Here is a 20,272-nt window from a genome sequence, read left to right as displayed (position 1 = left end):
TCTGTGAGATAAGCAGCACACCCTCTGGGCCCAGTGAGAACTCATATTATCTGATCCTCCTCAGGCCCCTCGTCATGACCCCTGTTCCTTGAAGAGGCCGTGAGGGCATACCCCGTGATGCTCCCTGGCCGTGTCCTGCGGATGACGCCTGAAGTGACTGCCCGACTCCACCCGGACGGGGTCTTAGTATTGTGTCTCCTTCCTTCACTCACTTATGCTTAGTGTCCCCAAAATGCCTGCACAAATTCTCTGTTGCCCCCAGAGGTCCACCATGTGACCTCAGTGAGTAAAAGGACCGGGCCCAGCCCCAGGAATCGCATGCCTCCGTTGCAAAGGCTGCTTTCCATGTGCTTTTCCAAATTGAGGCCCCTGACACATTTTTCATTGGGTACAGAGAAGTAATATCCCCAAAGTGACCCAGCATGGACGGCAGGCCTTTCTCTAGCACCCAGTGCCAGGGGAGCCCCTGTAAGCCTCCTCCCGTATTCCCCATGGGCACCCTAACGGGCTGATCCCCAGCCACCCTGCGTATCAGAGGAGCACACTATGGCTCCCACACATGTGGGGACACTCAAGACACACAGCGGGCTGTGGGCAGAGACCCGACTGTGTCAAGGTGGGGGTGGATGCTCACCTGGGGAGCCGCTGGCTCTTGGCCGGCTGGTCAGCGTCCGTTGCAGGGAGTAGGGACGAAGAAGCGTTCAGGCTGAGAGATGCACCTGAAGACGACCTTCTTGCCCTGAACCGTCCCTGCTTCTCCTTCGCACCTGCCAACTGGTGAGCATCCTCAGGAGGGAGTGTGGACTCAGGAGTGCTCCGGCTGATGTTTCTAGCTGCCTCCACTCGTGAGGTGCACTTTCTCCCCTTCCTCATCACGCCTGTCCTGGGAGCCCTGCGCTGGGGGACCTTAGTCCCATGGGTAGTTGATTCATGTTCAGGCTGAGGGGGCAGCGAGGATATAGTCAGTGGGAAAACCAGGAACCACCAGGACGAGGGAGGTTTGCAACTCCCCCGAGCACCTCCAGCCCCCTGGGGTACGAGCAAGGAGATGGACAAGGTGCCCCCAGGGAATGAGGATCCAGGCCCCCTGGAGTGGGACTGTCGGCCACTCTCGTGGGGAAGCCCTGGGAAGGCCCTGGCAGGTTGCCAGGTTTGGAATGGGTGAGTCCTGGGTGTAGACAACCTGTCCCAGGTCCAGGAGCTGATGAATCTATCCACCAGGTCCTGCACGCTCTCCAGAGTGGAGCTGTGCAAAGCCAGATCCTAGTAGCTGGGTAGGAGGCACCCAAGGCTTCCTGGACCTCCCCGCAGGGGGCAATGTGGACCCCAAACCCTGCCCCTGAGATCAGGCACACAGGGCCATCTGCATAGACGTCCAGTCCCTCGGGGAAGGAGAGGACACCCCCCGGGCTCAGGATCACCATGTGGGTGGAAGTACCTGGTCCCAATACTCACCTCCACATCCTGAATGATGAGACCAGAGCTGTAACACTCATCGTGCCAGGGGACCACCACCTCACAACATGCTACCACACAGGAACGGACCCCCTCCTCCCCAGCCTTCAGTCCCACCCATGACCCACACCCACCGCGCACACACAGCAGGGTCCAGCGGGAAGGTCAGCCCGAGATGGGTCACCCTTGTGGTCTGGCCCTGCTGTGGCCCGCTCTGGGCCACCGTGTGTTACCTCGGGCCTCCTCAGGCAACACAGACAGAGGCGTTGGAGGTGGTCTCTGAGCCAACGCCCACATCGAGCAGGAAGACTGTCCCTCTCCGCTTCCATGACTCTCACGCCCTCAGAAGGCTCCACACAACAAGACCACATGTTGCTCTGTCGAGCGTCTCTGGTCAAGTGAGCAGGACTGGGGTCTGTGACCAGAAACTGGGCGCCGGGTCACAATTCAGGTTCTACTGGGCGTGTCGTCAGTGACATCACTTCCTGAAGGGTCCATTTCTTGGGCCCCTCCCTGCATTCAGACACACTCCCAGGCCCCTCTGGGCTGCTGACTGCCCACCCTCCTGTCCCTTCCCATGCGTCACTACACACATCCCGCAAGAGCCCTCCCCTCCACTCTTAGCCATGTCACCAAAGTCCCAGCTCTGAGGAGACAAGAGCTAAGCTCAGGCATCTTTTTCTCACCAGTTCCCTGTCCTGCTGAGGCCATGGCACCTCCCAGGAGCTGCCCAACGTCCCAACCTGCACAGGCAGGGTCATGTTATACATTCCTCCCTAGGGACGTCCTCAGGGATATATGGATGACACCTCCAGCTTCGGGGGGCTGGTGTCATGTGTGTCTGATGCAGAGACTCAGAGATGGAAGAGTGCCAACCAGGCTTGGCACGGAGCATGGAAGAGCACGCAACTCAGGCCCAGGTTTGGGCCTTGTGATCTTGGGCAAGTCACACCCCCTCTAGGCCATTTTCAGGTGTGCAGCTTGAAGGAGCAGCAATGAGATTCGATCCAGGTGGTGTCATCTACTGGCATCCACCTTCCAAAGGTCCAGGCTGCTCTCAGACTAGGTGCTTTTCAGACCAGTCAGTGAATGGATCAGAGTAGCACACTAGAAATGAAGTCTATGCTGCCTCTGAAATCCGAGGTGGTCCACCAGGCTGCTGAACTCTTGTGTGTGTGTGAGGAGGGGTCAGATACAGTGCCTATTCTTCACCTTGGAAGGTAGAGCTTGGCGTGGCCACACGATAGACTTGTAGAAACTTCTCTAAGGCGAAAGGCCCCTGAATTTTTGTTGGGTTTATTTCCCGCCTCTGACATGTGTCTGTGCTATCAGTATGCCTACATGAGTTGTACTTCTCGATCACTGGGTCCAATCAGCATAATACCATCAATGGGATGGGCCAGTGTGACGTCTTCTGGAAGAAAAAGGAGATGAAGGTACCTTCTGACTAAACGACAACCTGAGTCTGGAGATTTGATATACCTCTGAGATAGTTTTCTCTCCTTTCCGGCTGAAAGCTCACTGCTCTGCTGGTCTTTACTCACAGGAAGAGAACAAAGAGCATTTTCCTGATGAGTAGTTACACACTGGGTGCTTGGGGATCAAGTGATGAAGCCCCATGTGCAGCAGTAACTGCAATTTGAGACACTGATTACATTGACAATCATGCCACTGTCATCTCCAAGATTCAAGCGTTTTCTGAATAGGCCAAATGAGTGACTTCAATAAGGGTATATGGAAATGACCACCCCTACATCTTTCAAATCCTTGGTGGTGACACCGGTTTCTGTAACCTCTCTTGGAAGGCATTAGTGCTTTCAATGTATACTTTAGAGGGAGTTCTAGAGGCTTGTACTTGACCTGCCACACAGCATGACTTCCTTGCCGGTACAGGTACAGCCCCCTGTGGCTACCAAGGAGGAAGCCGGGAAGCTCTGTGTCCCTGACAGCTTAGCCCTGTGGGCTGTGACACTAGACACCGCGGGAACTTTCTCGGGTTGGGGGCATGCTGCTTCTGATACCAAACCAGGTCCTGTCCTTGAGGTCAAATCACAAAACACAATGACAAGGTTTTGGGGGAAGGAAAGAATAGTTTATTGACTTGCTAGCAAATGAGGGAGTGAAAGGCTCCTGCCTTAAAGAACCACCATCCTCCTAACACGAGCGGTCAGGGCTGTTCGAGGGGAAATGGTGGGAGAGAGGCTTGGGTGTAGACATGATTTAAAATGGCAGTGACAGGTAAAACCACTACTTCATTTAAAATGTGATAATCCACTTCTATTTTCCAAGACGTCTTTCAAAACAGGCATGTTTTAAGTGCACATTACATACATAGGCGTGTTCGTCACTCCACCCAGAAAATAAATGCCACATTTTTTGAAACTTGAAGCCCTTTTATTCTGTTACACATTTCCATATTTATTAGAAGCTTAGACATGGAAAAGTATTTCTTCATTGCAAAGAAAATCCATTACATTTTAGCAAACGTCCGGACTGAATGATGGAAATGCAGGTGACCTCGAAATACAAGGACATCTCAAGGGGACAGAAGCTCCTTAGTGCCAGCTGATGCTGGCCATGAGAAATACCCTCCCACAATCCCCAGATTTAATTCTATCATGTGAAATCTCCCAGTTTTTAAATACATCTCAATTTTCAGAAAGTATTGAATCAAATCATTTACTTCTTCTGGCTAGGTAGGCAAAGGCTGACAATTTGCATTTTCTGATTTGTAAAATCAAGTTATGCCCATTCCATTCAGTGAAGGCATGGCATTGACCCTGAAGCACAGGGTGGTTGAGTTATAGTAGAAGCAGTAGGTTCCAGGAGACATCCTGCTCTCCCAGCTTTTATTTTCCAGGAGCTGCAGCTCTTTGAGAAGGCTATGCCAAGGGGAAGGTGGGGGTATTAGGAGAGGCATGTGGCCTTTGATGATCAGAAGGGATTTCTAAACTCTCAAAGAGGAAGAGAGGTCTGGCATTCCATGAATAGTAAGGACCAGCAGCCTATGAACCCACGGCATCCTGGCAAAGTGGCCAGCATCTCACTGGGAGGGAGGATGGGTGCAGTAGACTTTGCATAGGGCTTTTTGTGAGGCTGGACATTAGGTTTATGGTTCCAACTCCAAAATACAGAACTTAGTACTTTAAGGGGCTCTGTATGCATAGAAAACAGAACCCTGTGATTCTCAGGTGAACTGAACACTGGCAAAGATCTTATACAGTCTGCACAACAGTTCTAGGCCTTTTCATGACCCATTGCAGGAAAGCATTTTCCACGACCTTTCATGAGTCAGCCCTTCATATCCAAAAGGAGTCCTGGGCACACAGTTTCACAGAAGTAAAAACAGATATGGATTTGATTTCATTTAATGAACACAAAGAAATGCACCCGCATTTGCAGAATAAATTTTATACAAATTCTAATGCATGCATAAAGTAAAATTGAGTTTCTGAGCACTGAGGTTTGGGCATCCAGCAGATCTATATTTAAATCCAAATTAAATCCAAATGATTACATGTACCTTCATCTCTCTGAGCTTCATTTATAAAAGATGGATGAAAATGGTACCTACCTCATAAATAGTATTGAGAATTAAATGAGATAACATATTAACACACTTAGTGTGGTGTCTGGAACACAGTGATTATTAAATAAATACCAGATGGATGAAAATGGTACCTACCTCATCAATAATATTGAGAATTAAATGAGATAACATATTAACACACTTAATGTGGTGTCTGGAACACAGTGATTATTAAATAAATACCAATCATAATTAGGATTCCAGATACCTTCGCAGATATCTTTGCAACAGAGCCAGGCGAGCCTCTGGTCTGGGGCAAGGTAGGCATTTGAGCAGGCCTTGAACGGAGCAGGATGTAGACAGAGGAGGTAGGAAGAGAGATGCGCTTCAAAGGAACCATGGGTTGTTTTGCTGGGGCTGCTGAGCGCTCTGGCTCTCACATGGCGCTGAGGACACCCACACCCCGAACTATGGTTCATAAGACACTTGGAGCCCTAATTTGTATTCTAGTCATATAATTTAAGACTGGGAAGACCACAAATGTTTTAGGGCATGAGCTGAACGCCTATAGTGGGTACCTGGGAAGGATGGGGGCCGTTTAAGCAGCAGAAAACTGGAATTTAGGAAAGGGAACTGCAAGGGAATCTAAGAGTGTAGTCTTTGAATAGTGGTGAATTTTTACCAGTTGTTTTATAAGGAAGATGCTTTCCTCTTGAAAATTCTGAAACATGTTTGCTGTACTTGGTAATGCTGGAGTCACTGGCTAGCTTTGCTGATAAACCTCCTGGAAGCTCTAACTCAATAACATTCATGATTCAGTCCTTCATACTCCAGAAGAGTCCCATGCGCACAAACCTAGAGAAGTGAAAAACAGGTAGCAGTGTAGCTGGGCAGCAGGACTGGGAACTGAGGTACAGTATTTATGACAACAATTCCTGGCAAACCATAATAAATCCATGTAGTTTTCTCCCCCGGACCCCAGTCTCGCCACCTTCCTTTTATGACAACAATTCCTGGCAAACCATAATAAATCCATGTAGTTTTCTCCCCCGGACCCCAGTCTCGCCACCTTCCTTTTCTGTGCTAGCAACTCATGCTCTGCAACAATGTTAATAAATTAATATTTCGGTGCTAATGACTTGAGGAAATTACATAACATACTGTGCTCTGATTTCTCTATCTTTACAGAAAAGATAAAAGATATGGCATGACATAGGTCTTTATGAGGATTAAATGTAAAAATGCATACAAATGCCTAGTATAAAGTTGGCTTATAATAGTAGACCAATTTTATTCTGTTAGCATTCTATTTTACTCCAAAAGTGTCTGATTATTTTTTTCTAGGACCAAGACTGAAGCATTTCCTTTGGAAAGCTCTGCTCATTCCAAAGATAATGTTTTCTTCAGCTACACGTAATCTGACTGGCCGTAGGACTACTATTCATGCAACAGCCTGTGCTTCGTTTATTTGTGCATTTTCCAGTCCAGATTTTAGGACAGTGTGATGACCATTTCTGGATCCCTTTGAGTTTGCATTTATTAAATTTCTAGAAAGGGGCAGATGCAGGGTTTAAGACTTGGTTGCTGCATTATACAAAGTTATCAAAAAGTAATCTTAATCTCTCACAGTGTTTCTGTTCTGTTTGGTAGCAAGAATGGGATTTCAAATCATGTTGGCAAGGATGTGGAAATCACATGAAAATTTGATATCCCCAAATGTGCGCATTTTCCTTAATAATACTCAACTTAATCCTCAGCGATCCATTTATTCATTCATTCATTCATTCCCTCTGTGTTTATTTTCTAAGAAATATTTATTCAGCATCTACTCTGTGCTATGCAGGGGCTAGGCAGGGGTGCAGGTGTGCAAGGTAAATATGGTCAGCTGCACCCTGTACTTTCAGAGCACCTAGTCTAGCAAGGAAGACAGGGACAAAAATACAGATTCTTATAAATGTTATGGAGGGAAAATACTTGATTCATTTTCTGGCTAAAAGGAAGGCATATCAGGCAAGTTTCCTAAAGAAAGTGGTATTTAATTTGAGACTAGCATGACACACTGGAGCTCGACAAGGAAGAGGGGATTGAGTGTTCCCTGCAGCTCACTTATTGAGGTGTGGATGAAAAAAGATTTATTTTTGTTGGTGTTAAATGTTTTAATATGCTACATGATTCCTGACTTATTTCCTCTTCTCTTTCCTCCATTTCTTCATGTGGCCTGGCAGTTTTGGGATCCTATGTGGCAGTAACTGTCCCAGTTAGTGCCCTCTCCCCATACTCACCCCCTTTGCAATGTGCTTTTTGTAGCTCGTTATCAAGAGAAAGGCCTATTTCCTGCCCCTTGAACCTAGGTTGGCTTTGTGTCTTGCACTGACCAATAGAATGAGATGCAAGTGACTTTGGGCCAATTCTGAGCCCCAGACTCAAGAGGCCGTGAGGGCTGGCTCTTTTCCAACCCTTGGGAGGCTGTGCATCATGTAAACTAACTTGAGCTAGCCAGTTGGCGAATGAGATGTGGAAGAAAGCCAACAGCCCTCAGCCAGCCAACCCCCAAACATGTAAGAAAGCGCAGTATGACATAGCAGGAACACCTAGTTAGGCCACAGCTGACTACAGATAGACGAGTGAGCTCAGCCCAAGACCAGAAGCACCACCAGCTGATCAATAGATTCGTGAACAAAACTAAAATGAGCGTCATTTTAAGTCACTGAGTTGGGGTGTCGTGTGAAATAAGTAACTGAGAAGTACCCTGGTCTGTTTGAATTTTGCTGGCTTTCCCTCAAATAGAAATGCCTTGTTATTATGACCTTATGAGTAGAGCATGCTCACTCAGAAATGAACAGTCAAAACAAAACCGGAACATCCACCCTCCCGTCTTTTGCCTCACCATCTCACTTTTCAAAGCATCACTTTTAACAGTCATGGTTGCGTCATTTAGGGCCTGTGTATTGCTAAGCACCTCGAGGTCTCTTATATTTATTTTTACTATGCAACAGGAACAAGAAGTCACTCTGGAAGAGTTCAGGCCTCTACTGTAGTTGGGGCTTCGCTGTAGAAGACTGACTAACTTCCTGCTCGGCTCCACATCAGCCCCAGGCAGCTGGGGGCTTCAGTGTCTGTGACCCTCCAGGCTGTCATTCTGTACCGTCAGCTCAGCCAGCAGAAGAGTTTTCCACATCTGCTCTCCTTCCCAGTCATAATTGGGTGCTTGCTTATTTCCTCAGGGAACACTGGCCAGATCCCAGATGCTAGGTTCTGCTTAGCATTTTGCACACTAGAGTTTGACTCTCCCTTTCTGAATTCTAGTAGTGAACACATAACTTGCATAGAGTGATGCAAGCCATATCCCCAGTAGCCCCACTTTTATGTCTCTGTGGAAAACTAACTTGTGCCTGCTAGAATTTGCATTCATCAGAGAAATAGTTTTTTTTTGTATTCCTCCTGATACTGGTGATACAGCTTTGAGAAACAACCAGAAAAGGAGAACTTGGAATGAGTTAACCATTTTAAATAACCAAAGTGTATCTTTATAGGGTTTGAATGTAAATAAATAGGGTATAAAATGTGGAAGGCTAATTTAAAAAATGATAGTAGGCCATGACTGTCACGTTCCAAGGCAAAAAACTGGACTATGGAAGCAGAATTTGCAAAAAGGAAGTGATCAAAATGAATTTCTCAGTCCTTAACTGAACTCTCATCTCTAGTCTCAGAAAATGGTTACAAGCTAAGAGGTTAGACACCAGGTATTAGACTTTGTGATAGAGTTTGTACATGTGTGTGTGTGTACATGTTTGTTTGATGAACCTCCATCTATGACAGAGGAGGGATGAGAAGTGAGAAGCGTCTCCCCCAGTGGAAAATAGAGTGAGAGACGTTAGTAGGACCTGGAAATCTTATTATTTTAATCATCGGAGGCATATAGTAAAAAAAATGTATCAGCAGTTAAGTAAATGACCTATGACCACAGAGCAGAAAGTTGCTTGGCAAGTTACTCCAGCCACTGATGATGGGTTAAAGAAGTGGGCCAAGTGTGCCTCCTATGGGCCCAATTAGGCCATGGAGAGCAACCCTGGAGGCGGCTACGTCATGTGACTGTCCAGAGTGACAAAGACTCATGGTGCAAGGTCAGGGTGCACTACGGGATGCCCAGTAGACAAACAGTAAGGAGATCTGCAGGTGGAGATCACGGGAGGCCTTCAGGGTCACGTGAAAGCAGCCCCAGAGTGAGAGGTGTTCACCTCTCTTTCTGTCTCTGCTAAATACCTGCTATAGCCAGAGAGCGAGATGCGAGTACATGCTAGTGCCAGTCAAGACCTTTCCCATTCCCTCTCCCCTGCCCTTCATCCTACCTCTGCCCCGTGGGGGCAAACACAGGAGGGACCTAACGGGCAGCCATCTCCTCTGTGTGCTAATTAGTAGGGCTAAATAGGCCAGGAGAGAAGTCTTTTCTTGAAATAAAGTTCCAATTGCAGTTAATGCAAGGAGCCAGGCATTTAAATTACTTCCAAAAGACATTCTGGGACTTCAAGAAACTGAAGGATTTTTAATTATCAAAATGCAAAGGAAAAGCTCTGGGGCATGGCATAGGGTTCATCCAAAGGGCAAGAAAGAACTGCCCACCCCACCACCAGGTAGTTGAAACTGTTTGTGGGGAGCAAAGAATGACTGTTTTCTGGTTGTTTCTAAGGTGTTCCATGTTCAGACTGTGTAAGGTCTTCCATGTTCAAATTAACAGCTAAATGAACAAGTTTAAGGAAAATAGGACCTTATATAATTACAATATTTGCTGTAATATTATTGCAAATTATATTTACCCTGAATTATGAAATTTAAGTTTATCCCCTTTGTGGATCATCTTTGAGCCATTGAAAATTATGTGACCAAATTGAAGCTCATGAGAAATCAAATATATTACATAGACTTTTGATAAATAGCAGATTCTAGTGGATTTCATGTTCCTGATCCATACTGCTGCATTTTCCCCATGATTTAATTAGGTTGGGGTTCCCTATTCCCACCTCCATGATCATGAATTCATTCATTTATTCAGCCATTCATTTATCCACTTCTTTTATTTTTTTCAATATAAAGTACTAAACATTGAGCACGTGTCAATGGGGGTGGCAGCTACTAATCACAAAGGTTAAAAATGTATTTACAATCTGTGACAAAAGCTCTGAACTAAGAAAAGTGACACCATACTATAGTCCCTGTGGACTCTGTTACATGACTTCCTGACAGCATGGGAACTGAGATGCCACGTGAATTAGGAGAAAGAGCGATTAAAGGAGAGGAGCAGGAGGTGCAGTGACCCTGTGACGCTAGGATGTGTGTGGAAGAGGGGCTGGGAAGAGGAGAGCAGGGTAGCATGGCTAGTGGGGAATGCTAGTGCCTGGCAAGGGCTGGCCGAGCTGGCCACATTGGTGATGCGGATCTGACCTAAAAAATGACAGGAAACCATTTATGGATTTTAAACTCAGGGTTTGTGTGAAGTGATTTACAAAGTCAAGTAATGTATTGTCATCTTAAACCAAGGGAAGCAGAATTACAAAGATAAATATGTGGCCCCAAATAACCCACCTCATAAATCCAACGTAGAAATGTTTTCTCTGTTCTCCATCCCATGAAATGTCTGTTTCTGTAACTAATGGAGATATACTTATAACTGATCGTTTTGATATAGCTAAAAATTAATTCTAGGGAATCTGAGTGCTCATTTGTCTTTTCCCCTAAAAAATAGCACTGATGGTGTCTGCCTTCAAGGAGCTTCTGTACCTCTGATGGGGATGGTTTTTTACACCAAGAAGGCATTTTTGCCCCCTGATTCAGTAAGACAGAACACTAGACTGTGTTTCCGTAGTACATGGGACTTTTTTTGAAACCGCTTAGTTTTTTCTTCCTATTTTGTTTTTCCTAGCAAGATTGTTAAAGTTACAGGAGCAGTTGAGAATCAAGGGATTTGGTGACATTAACTGATATATATGTGTGTTTAAAGCCATGTATGGGTTTTAAGTTTGGGTCTTATTTGGTTTAGTTTGCAAAGTCTGATAACTTATTTCATATGCTATATATAACTATATGTGTGACACATGTACACTCACACACACACACACAGTCCCTTAAACTTAATTTCTTCTAAACATGGGCATAGCACCTGAGATTATATCCTATACTACACCATAAAACTGTTGGAAAGAATACAACTGGTTAGTAATTTCATTCTTGTTGAAGAAATTCTAAATATCCAACTACTCTCTGAGTCTCTTGGGGAAAAATTATTAACCAGGAATAAGCAGTTCTGAAATGTAGAAGGTGACTTCATCTTACTTACCCCTCAGTAGATTAATCCTGGTTAAGAACCATGATCAGAATGCGCAGGCTCAAAATCTGACAGTAGTGTCAGCTCCTTGTGTCTTTCACGGCAGGGAACCTGGCCCCACCATGTGCCCTCTGTGCCAGGAGTCCTCCCTGACATTGGTCCTAGTTGGCAGCTGTTGGCTTTCTTTGGAAAGGCCCTGCAGGTACGATGCACCAACAGTATTCACAAAGAATGCCTGTCTCGGTGAAAAGCCATAAAAGACATTATAAAGAAGAACGATCAGACTTCATGCTGGATATTTACAGGGACACGTTCTGGAATCTTTGTAAACCGACGAGGATCTATGTCAAATAATATTTGCACTGCCATCTACTGTCCCAGACAGGCACTGCAATTTCCTCTTTTTTTAAACATTAAAATCAACAGAAGTCTTCTGTATTTTGGAAACTTGGGAGGAAATTTTTTTTTTAAGAGAAATGTGTAAATACCTCATCTTACGCTGGCTTCATTCTTTAAAATATGGTTTAAAACAATTCATTCAATAAGCACTTCGTGAATCCTTGCCAGGGATCAATTAATTATGTTACTCAGGAGAAATACAGTGTGGAATGAGATAGACAGGAAGCTTGTCCTCACCGAGCATACAGGTTAGTATAGGAGGAAAGGGAAGGAAGGGGGAAGGAATAAGTACACCAGAGAGAGTGGAGTGGCATGATTAAGCTCCTAGAATGAAAGAAGAGGTGTGGAACTTTCAGAGAACTCAATGCGCTATGGTGGGGGCAAGACTGGAGATGACCTGATTATGTCAGCTGAGCCATGTGTCCCACTGTGAGGAAGCAGTTTAGATTCTATGATATTATAAGAAGAGGAGATGAAAGATCAGATTCACCTTTTAATAGTAAAACCAACTAACATTTCTTGAGCTCTTATTACATGCACATCACTGAAGTGAAATCTACATTTATTATCTTATTTTATTCTTACAATAATTTTATGAGTGAGGTCAAAGGGTTAGAATGATGGACTGGATGGACCTGAGTCACATGGCCACTTCTGCAGCTGGAGTTCAGGCAGCCCCTGCATCAGAACCATAAAAACTGAGATTATTGATGATATTATCTCAAAAGAAAATTCAAACTACTCTGTCAGAAAAAAAAAAAGAGTCAATGGATTCTGGACAGGTGAAAATGACAGATGACCATTATCCCCCGGCCCAATAAATTTAATTTTTTAAAATATAGTTTTGCTGTGTTTAACCATTTATTACCAAAACTTTTGCCAGCAATTTCATAAAATTGTAGCAAATAGCAAACTTGAGTTGTGCATAATCCTACCAACATTGTTACAGAAAATGCACACAAAGCAGGCCAGAAAGGAGTTTTAAAAGTAGTGTGACCTTTTTCAACTAGTTCATGATCAATCAAAAATATTTTTGAATTCATGGCAATTATCCCAACAGATTTCATTTGTGAATATTAAAAAATCAATGAATGAATCCTGGCGTTTGCTTCTAATTATAAGTGTTGAAAAAATGGCCTTAGAATGTGGATGTCTTCTCTCAGGTCTCATGGACAGGCAATAGCTTTTCTTGAACATCGCTATGGAGATTTTTCTAGGGCAGCAATTTAAAATTGGTGGTTCCCAAATTTCCTGGCGTTTCAAAGTTTTTCCCACATTTCGTGGTATTTTCTTTGGTTTCAAGTTTTGTGTTTTAAATCACACTGGCAAATCGTGGCAACATAGTCTGGCAAACATAGTCTGAAAGAACTAATATATACAAATTCTTAGATCAGAAATATGCTGTGAAACAGCTAGTTAAAAATGGACAATTTTACTGGGAACATCAATCCACCATTATCAAAATCTAGAAAACGTTTTCAAATGTCATTCAAGAAGATCCAGGCAAATCTATTACTTTAACATGTTTGCAAACACCAGTATTAAACCACTCATCCACATGGAAAGATTTTTCTCTCCAAAGGGTGGGACTGCCAATATTTTTAAAAGTTATTTCTATTTTTAAACATACCCCAAGTGAAGTTGTGTCAGTTAGTGATGTTATAACTGTTATCACTTAGGCACTTAAAAACAAAATAATTTCTATGGCTGATATCAGGTAAGATTTTCAGATAACAATGGCTTAGACTCTACAATTTTAAATTCACCATCATGGAGATTGCAGGGTTTTTGTTTCGCCCAAAATGAAAACAATTAATTGAAATATAAGCAACCATATTTTATTAAGCCCATGGCATTTTTGTATGTAAAATGGTTCAGTACCAACATCCCAGGTGACAGCACATGAGCAACATGCAGATACATACCAAGGTTCTTGGCTGTTCACTCTAGTAATAAATGTTTGCTTCAGGTGACAGTATGAAACCACAGTAAGTTTGTATATTAACAATATTTTAATTTAAATATATATAAAACCTTTTGCAAAATCTGAGTGCCCATTACTATTGTTGGTCTAAAGTCATAGAGTTTATTTTGCATTTAACTTTATTTCTGTATCTTGTGTAGAAGGAGGAGTGAAAGAGAAACCAGGCCTGCTTTTAAAAACATTGTATTGTTGAAAATATCAAATACATACAAAAGTAAAGAAAAAAGTGTTATGATCTTTTAGGGACTCCATCAACCAAGTCCAAAAGTTTTCAAGTCATAGCTACCTACCCCTGCACTAGGATGTTTTAAAGCAAACTATACATTATATAACTGCATCCATAAGTTTTAAACATATATCTGTATATATATATATGTATGTATATGTATATATGTAAATATAAACTACAATGCTATTATTACATCTGAAATTTAATAGTAATTTCTTAATATCATTAAATACATAGTCTCAACTTAAATTTTCTTGATAATGTTACAGATGCTTTCTGTGGTTCATTGTTTGATTTAGGATCTAAATAAAGTTCACCCATTACATTTCTTTGAATTCCCTCTTAAATACATTTTATTCTGTAGTTTATCCCCTTGATTTTTTTTCAGTTTATTTGCTGAAAATACTAATTTTTCCTAAAAATCTTACCTGGAGTTTGCTTTTCTGCATTCATGTAGTGTCATTTAACATTCTTTTTGCCATTTCTATGTTTTATAACCTGACACTTAAATGATAAAGTATTGATAAGACTCAGATTCAATTGTTCTTAACTAAGATTTTTATGGAATATTCACTGCTGCTAGTTTGAACATGGTTTCTTCAACATTTCATTGGATAGAATTTAAACATGAATTTTTAAGAAAAAACATATCACATATTCATATTGATATTTCCAGTTCAAATTTAGGATAGCGGAGTTTGTAACTTAGTATCTTTGACTTTATATTTGTATCCAATGATGCTAAAAAGCTAGGTTTCTTATGACTTTAGCATATTTATCTCCATTATCTGAACCAAAAAGAGTTAAAGATTTTTCAGTAGCTCTTTTATCCTTAGTATATATCACTCTAAATCTGTACAATCCAAGCATTGCCTTTCAAGGCATCCTGAAAGAATTCCTCTGTGTGATTATGCCACCAGCGTGGTATGTAGTAGGTTCATTTGTTTCATTTCATTTTGAGGTTTTAGGGAATGTTTTTGCTTTTACATAAATATGTAAAATGTTGACAATTTTCCTGTTACGGGTTGAATTTTGTCCCCTCCAAAAGAAGAACTAACCCCTAGTGCCTTAGAATGTGACCTTACTTGGAAACAGAGTTGTTGCAGACGTAATTAGTTAAGTAGGATGATGTTATACTGGGGCAGGATGGGCCCTTAATCCAAAAGGACTCCTGTCCTTAGAAGGAGAGGAGAGAGACACACAGGGAAATGATGGCCAGGTGACATCAGAGGCTGAAATTGCTGGTGAGCACCAGAAGCTAGAAGAGGCAGAGGATTCTCCCCTAGTTTTCAGAGAAGTCTGGTTTCTATCGCTATGCCCTTCTTCCTTTCATCTTCCTCTACTTAAAAGTTACTATTCTAAAAATACCTTTAAGTTTATTCTTGATTTTTACTATGGAAGGTAATACTTTTATACCTCTTCGTCTATTGAATAAATGGTCATACACTATATATAATTTCTCCCTCTTCCTTTTTGTTAACAACATATCCTTGAGATCATTTCACACAGTCTATTAATATATGGCTTCAGTTTTCTTTACACACAGTACTCCATTGTCTGTATGTACCACAGTTTCAGTCAGCTATGGATGGGCATTAGGGTTGTTTCCAGTTTTTGTTATTACAAATAGTGCTGCAAGAAAACCTCGTGTATATATTGATTTTTGCTTTTTGTTTGTGCCAACACATATATTTAGCCCAGGACATACTGGGGTAACATCTGAGATGGCAGATTGCTGTGGCATGTGAGAAATAAATACATAATTTTTCTAGGTTGCTAAATTGCCTCCAAAGAATAATAACATTTTTCATTCCCCCAAAAATGTGTGAGAGAGACTATTTCCTACAGTCATTCCACCAGCATATGTGGTCAAAATTTTATCCTTGACTCAATTTGTTTGAGAAAAAATGGCCTCACTGTATAGTTTTAATTTATAAACTTATAAGTGTAAGCAATATTAGGCATCTTTTTATATCTTTAATCACTCCTGCAACTTTGACTTCATGAAAGCTACACTTATTAGAAATACATGCACTTACCTTACTACCCTGATGGACAGTGACTGCATTGGGGTATGGGTGGGGACTTGATAATATGGTTAATGTAGTAACCACGTCATTTTTTCATGTGAAACCTTCATAAGAGTGTATATCAATAATACCTTAATAAAAAATAAAAAAAGAAATACATGCAATTAGAAAATGGGAATTTCAAAAAAATGTAAATTTAATATTGTATTATAGTGATTTAAGTAATTTTCACAAATTACTTACTTATTTTTTTGGTTTGGGAAAAGAGCTGGTTCTACCTACTGTGCGTTATTACATTGGGCTTATGGAAATAACTTTCTACTTGATAAAGTACAAGCATGACTTTATTTTCCTCTGATTCTCTTTGTATTTGTTGTAAGCCTACAAACTTGTAACTACAATGCAGAAAACAGGTTAAAACAACATAAGATGACCTTACCAGAGATGTTTAAAGCAGCCAGCCCCATTTGTGCTTAGTAAATAAAAATTAATTTATGGAAACCTTAATAAAAATGTAGAAAATCAATTTTAAAAAGATGACTTTTTCACAATAATCATGAAATGATTGTTTTCCTGAAAATGGATGCAATCAGTAACAAATGAATCACAGATGTGCTGTAAAAGAAGATACTACAATTTTAAAATTTATCTTTGCTTATAAAATAGAATTTGTGTCAAGGTTTGTGTTTCACTGTCTAAATATCCATGGAGAATGACTAGCCAGCAGACGTCAGTGTACTAAAGTTCATGTAACTTATATACTTCATAAACTTGAAATATCTAAATTAGTATGCATTCTTTAAGAAGCTTCATTAAAGTTTTAAATTAATTTTCTTTTTGCTTACTTCCTTCAAACTTTTGGCTTTTATGAAATTGGTGTTAAAGTCAGTGTTTTAAGAATGCCCAGAAAGTTTAAAATAAGATATTATTTTCCTTAACACAAAGTAGAACTCATTAAAATTATCCCAGAGGACATACCCTTAAAATAATCTATCAAAACATCTAAATAATTAAAAACATAACTAGGTAGTTTAATTCTAAGTGTATGTGGAGCATACAGGCAAATTATTTATTGCCTTTCTCTTCCCCACTCCTCAACTATATGAGCTGGTTTTAGGGAAAAGTTTTGAGACAACCATATTCCTTTCCGTAAGTGCTGGGGTGGGTCTTCACTGCATGATTTTAGCCCACATAATGTCGGATGATCTTATCTGGCATCCCTCTGCTTCTCCCACTCTTTCTGGTTCTCTTCTCCAACCTGCAAATGTAAAATCCTGCTCCTGAAATTATCACCAAGGTGTTAAAATCATAAGGGGTGAAGCATTAGGCATCATTTTACATTGTTAAAAGGACAGAGAAGTGAAAAATAATCCCTTAATGTTTTTTAATTACTTGGGTTTTTTTTTTCATTTAGGGAATAAAAATCTCACTTATTATATATTATACGTAATCTGATTTCACTTATATTTGGAGTCTAAGAAAACAAACAGAGATAGACCCACAAATATGGCCAACAGATTACTGGTTACCATAGGGAAATGTGTGACATAGATGAAGGGGAGAAAGAGGTACAAACTGCGAATTGTAAAGTCAGTCAGTCATAGGAATGCAGGTACGACACAGAGAATATAACCAGTAATATTGTAGTATCTTGGTAGGGTAATAGAGTAATTACACTTACTGTGGCAAGCATCTAGTAATGTATATAATTATCAAGTCACTATGTTGCATATCTGAAACAATATGATATTGTATGTCATCTTTATTCCAGTACAAATATTATAAATACTCAAATAAACCCAAGCCACCTGCTTTAAACTGTAGTATTAGTTCACCATAGGTTAAATAAAAGAAACATAGTCTGCTATTCCATATTGAATGTCTAACCAATTCATTGTAGCCCAAATTCTATTGATAATGGGAACATTTTTAGCAGTTGATTTTGACAGACTTGATAATGTAAAAGTTTTTTCTAAAATACACATTACAAAATGTTTAAATGGGTTAAAGAGGAAAGGTATGCAAAAATAAGGGTTCTATCTTACCCAAATATTCCTAAAAAATTATTCTTCTGGAAGCCAAAAAAGCTGTAGAGACCCCCAAGGCATATTCAGCATGGAGTTAATGAAACTGAAGAAGTGTCCATGTGGTCATACATTTCTGTAAGAATTTTTCACAGTTTTTTTGTGTGTGTGCAATTAGTTAGAACCTTATGTTAAGGGGATGAAGTTGTCATGCCTGCTAAAGGGAAAGAAGTCATGTGATTACATTTGATTTGGATTAGGCGGAATATTGTGTGTTTGTTCCTTTCATATATTAGTGGAGTTAATGCTGGCAGTCCACAAACAGAAAAGGCTTCTGGGAAAATCCCTACAGCATCTGTGCTAGCTCATCTGGGGACATGAAGGTGAGAGCCACACATCATCTTACAACACGAGTATGTCCTATGGTACCCAGCCCTGGAAGTATGTGAGTGATGGAGAAGAAGCAAGGTTGGTCGGGAATGAGTGAGTCAGAGCCGCTACATTAAAGGTACAAGTCTCTTCCTCCTTCTCCACTGGAAAACAATAATGTGAAATCATTGGCATATTAAGAAACTAGTTCATCTTGTATCTGATTCTGTACTTGTGATTTTAGATTCTTTATCTTAAAGAAGTTTCCCCAAAAGTGGATAATCTTCTAAACCCACAAAACCTGGATCTATCCCTCAACAGAGTGCATGAACTTTCCCTTTTAGGGAACTACATGGCCAGCTGACACGGGAGAGGATGTGTGAGTCAGAGAACAAATCCACTGTTTCCTGACACCACATATTAGAGTACTGCTAGAGTCTGGACACATCACCACCTTCCCACAGACCTCTTGGTGTTGCTAAGGCATTTCATTAGCAGAATTCCCTCTTTCCAGGTGGTAGATTTCTAACCTGTGCAGGATCTCTGTCGCAGTGGAAATTTGCTGTGGGCAAACAATACGTTCTCATTCAAACGTGAGAGAATGATAACTTGGGGAATTTTCCAGAACGTACTGAACTACTAAGAACTAAAATCTATTCACAATATACTAGTGAAGTGCTTTCCTGTCTTTAGATCAGTCTTTTGGGATAATGCTGCCTTTTCTTTGCTAGAAGGCAAAGTTCTGACATAACTAAGAATATGCTCTTTCTTAAGCTAGAAAGCCCTCTGAATCCTGAGGTCAGAACTCTGGTACCTAAACAGATGGTCTGCCATTTTCCTTATTCATTTCAAAATGTTAACATCTCAGGAGAGCAAATATAGTAGCTGGTCTTGGTTGAAGAATTAAAGGAGTATGCATGCTTAGCATATCTTTACATGGTTGTTAGACATATTTTCATAGACACTAGTCAGAGTAAATTAACATGGATTGACTTTATAAGAGATCATTTCTGACTGGCATTCTGGAACTGGGAAGAGTTTGTTCATCTCAAATGGATTATTATTTCCTCATAGAAGAAAAAATAAATTTATCGATATTTGGTCTGACCCTTTGGGTGACTAATTTCTTGCTTGTACACTAAGGGCAGTAGCAAACATTTTCTGAAATCAAGTTTGTTAAGAGTTTATTTAGACTGTTGTATAATAAAATGAGTATCTATCTGATTTTCCTTTAAAAAAAAAAGGCAGTAACCAATTAGCAAGAAAAAATAGCTTGTGCCTCCATCACCATACTGAATGCAGACAGCATCTGATCATGTCACCATTTCCGTATACGGTTATCTTTCCAGCTGATGGGAGGTCTCACTTCCCTAATAAGCCGTCTCCCACAACAGAGGCCATTAGTCTAGCCATAAGCAAAGTGAAAAAAAGAAACAAGGAAATCCTTTCTGAGTTCAGCTGAACATTGCCATTTTCTATTTTGTTTTTGCTACTCTTTGAATGCCCTCTTCAAGTTTGAATATCCTCTTGTCATTATTGGAAATTCAGATATTGCCTGAGTCCTTTCTTGCCGACACCAGGCAAGCAGTGGATCTGATGAAGGCAAGGCTCTAGGTTGCAGAGAAAACAAGAACAAATAAGCCTGCCTTGGCTTAGTGTGAGTGAGTGAAACCTACAACCCTCTGTGTTAGCACTATGTCAGAGATCAGAGTACCACCCAGGAAACGTCATGTGTGGCACTAATGGAGTTATTTAGAAATTTGGAGTCTTTTCTTTGCCATAGCATTGCACGTAGGGGCATAGCACTCATGGTTCCAAAGAAATAAGAGTGTCTGATTTCTTGAATCCATAAGAGACTGCCTAGCAGTCTGTACATTTTCCATGAAATGTGTTAGGCCTGAGAGTGTTACAGCCTAATCTCAATCCAGCTCTGG

The 20,272-nt window shown here is 41.1% G+C and overlaps 1 protein-coding gene and 1 long non-coding RNA gene across 2 annotated transcripts in view; one reads left to right on the top strand and one right to left on the bottom strand.

The window, feature by feature from the left end:
- Positions 1 to 20,272, top strand: part of LOC140845303 (uncharacterized) — a 286,923-nt gene that overhangs the window by 107,473 nt on the left and 159,178 nt on the right. The gene's annotated exons all lie outside the window — the stretch shown is intronic.
- On the bottom strand, positions 1,647 to 19,918 carry LOC140845136 (uncharacterized). The gene is made up of 3 exons (XR_012123844.1): positions 15,955 to 19,918; positions 11,316 to 12,380; positions 1,647 to 5,839 (listed from the first exon to the last, which is right to left on the bottom strand). It is a non-coding gene; the product is annotated as an uncharacterized lncRNA (long non-coding RNA).

Source organism: Manis javanica, chromosome 12 (assembly GCF_040802235.1).
Source record: "Manis javanica isolate MJ-LG chromosome 12, MJ_LKY, whole genome shotgun sequence".
In the NCBI taxonomy this organism is placed as follows: Eukaryota; Metazoa; Chordata; class Mammalia; order Pholidota; family Manidae; genus Manis; species Manis javanica.
This window is presented reverse-complemented; position numbering and strand designations above follow the sequence as displayed.